Source organism: Penaeus japonicus, unplaced genomic scaffold (assembly GCF_977035675.1).
Source record: "Penaeus japonicus unplaced genomic scaffold, GWHDUDI00000001_assembly GWHDUDI00000042, whole genome shotgun sequence".
Taxonomy (NCBI): Eukaryota; Metazoa; Arthropoda; class Malacostraca; order Decapoda; family Penaeidae; genus Penaeus; species Penaeus japonicus.
Genome location: NW_028234444.1, coordinates 14,051,995 through 14,054,494, shown reverse-complemented (window position 1 = coordinate 14,054,494; position 2,500 = coordinate 14,051,995). Strand labels below are relative to the sequence as shown.

At 42.9% G+C, this 2,500-nt stretch overlaps 1 long non-coding RNA gene across 1 annotated transcript in view; it reads left to right on the top strand.

The window, feature by feature from the left end:
• The window catches only part of LOC147466688 (uncharacterized), a 31,531-nt gene extending 30,176 nt beyond the window's left edge, over window positions 1-1,355 (top strand). The window contains exon 3 of the long non-coding RNA XR_015190808.1: window positions 1,044-1,355. This is a non-coding gene — a long non-coding RNA (uncharacterized LOC147466688). The remainder of the gene's footprint in view (window positions 1-1,043) is intronic.
• Window positions 1,356-2,500: the final 1,145 nt, after the last annotated feature.

The following is a 2,500-nucleotide window of genomic DNA, read 5'->3' as shown; positions in this document are numbered from 1 at the left end:
CATAGCCGTTCATTTCCCATCATCATCATCGTTATCATAATCATTATCACTATCATTATCTTCCTCATCATCACCACGGCTATTATCATTATCAATAACATTACCACCATTATTGTCATTATTAATGCTATTTCCCCATTTCTCTTTATGATTTCTCGCCTTCCACAGGGTTAATTACTCTCTGGAAATAACTTACTCTAACGTGAAAACGAAAAAAAATGAAAAACAGAACGAGAGAACATTGACTACCGCTTTAGAAACTTCTGTTTTACACAAAAAAAAGATAAAAAAAAGATAAATAAATGATCGATTTGTGATTTCCGTCGATTACACAATCAAAAAAATAAATATACATGTATTTTTTAATGTATTTATGGGCACATATGTACCCACATATACACCCATACCCAATCCATACTTATACATGACTGCCTTCACCTCACGTCCCTTCTTCACTACCTCCTCAGTTTTCCTTTATCTCTCTTTTTTTTGCCTTTTATTCATTTTATTGATTAAATGCTGGATGATTATCTTTATTTTTCCCTCTCCCTCTCTGTCTGTCGGTCTGTCTCTGTCTCTTTCTCTCTTTCTTTCTCTCTCTCTCTCTCTCTTTTTTTTCTCTCTCTCTCTCCCTCTCTCTCTCTCTATCTCTATCTCTCCCTCTCTCTTCCTCTGTCTCTCCCTGTCTCTCTCTCTCTCTCTCTCTCTGTTTCTGCCATTCTTTCTCTCTCCCTCTGTCTCTCTCTGTTTCTGTCTGTCTGTCTGTCTGTCTCTCTCTCTCTCTCTCTCTCTCTCTCTCTCTCTCTCTCTCTCTCTCTCTCTCTCTCTCTCTCTCTCTCTCTCTCTCTCTCTCTCTCCCTCTCCCTCTCCCTCTCTCTCTATTTCCCTCTCCATCTCCCTACCTCCTTACCACTCCTACTCCCTCCCTCCCATTCCTACCCTCTCCCTCCCACTCCCACCCTCCCTATCCCCCCACTCCCCCTCGACTCCCTCCCTCCTATCGCCTCATTTACTAATTTTCTTTCCTCTTCCTCCCTTCGCAGGAAAGTGAGATCTTCACCCTAGCAAACCTAGACAATGGATGCATCAGGAAATTCATCGTGAAGAAAGTAGATGAGTCGGTGAGTAACTTGAGTGTGTTTGTTTGTTGTTTGTTCTTGTTGACGGTGTTGAGTTTGGTAATGCTAAGTATGATGATTGGAATGATAACGATAGTCATCATAATAGTAATGATGATGATAATAATTGTTGTAATATAGATTATGTTACTGCTAAGAATTATGATAGTAATAATGATAATAATGATAATTAGGATGGCGACAAGTATGATAGTAATTATAATAAGGAGACAAGTATTACTGAAAATAGGTAACAGTAATAGTGATGATGATGATAACTATGATTATCATCATTATTAGTATCTCTATTGGTATTATTGCTATTATTATTGATATTGTTAATATTGTTATCATAATAATTATTGTTATTATTGCAATTATTAGTATTGTTATTATTATCATTATTATTGCAATTATTGTTATTATTGATATTATTATTATCGTTATTATTATTATTATTATTAAGGAAGGAAAGTCTGATAGAGGTAGAGAAGGATGGAAGAGGGCAAAAGAAGGAGAGAAGGAGGGAAAGAAGGATAGAGGGAAGGAGGGAGGAAAGAAGGAAGAAGAGAGAGAGGGAGAGAGAGGAAGAGGGGAGGAAAGAGGGAAAGGAGAGAGGAAAGAGAAGGAGAGAGGGAAGGAGGGAAGGAGAGAGAAGGAGAGAAGAGGAGGAAAGAATGAGAAGAAGGAGAGAAAGAAGGAGAGAGGGAAGGAGGGAGGAAAGAGAAGGAGAGAAGGAGGGAAAGAAGGATAGAGGGAAGGAGGGAGGAAAGAGAAGGAGAGAAAGAGAGAAGGAGGGAAAGAAGGAGAGAGGGAAGGAGGGAGGAAAGAGAAGGAGAGAATGAGGGAAAGAAGGAGGGGAAGAAGGAGAGAGGGAAGGTGGGAGGAAAGAGAAGGAGAGAAGAAGGGAAAGAAGGAGAGAGGGAAGGAGGGAGGAAAGAGAAGGAGAGAAAGAGAGAAGGAGGGAAAGAAGGAGAGAGGGAAGGAGGGAGGAAAGAGAAGGAAAGAAGGAGAGAGGGAAGGAGGGAGGAAAGAGAAGGAGAGAAGGAGGGAAGAATGAAGAGGGAAGGCGACATAACCCGAGTGTGGCGTGGTTGTGGCGTGGCATGGCTGACGCTACGAGTCATTAACCAGTGCCCACGACCTTGCCTGAGGGGAAAAGAGGGGGATGGGGATGGGGGTGGGGGTGGGGGGGTACGCGGGAGGTCGTGTGGTCATGTGAGGGGGGATTGTAATGGGGTGGGGGGGGGGATAAAGGAGGAATTAAGGGGAGGGGGGCGAGGGAAGGGGGGGTATATGTGGGTTTGAGGAAGGGGGCTGAGAAAGTAGTGGAGGAGGGGGGAGGGGGGGTTAGGGGAGGTTGGAGGGAAAGGAGAGGGTCT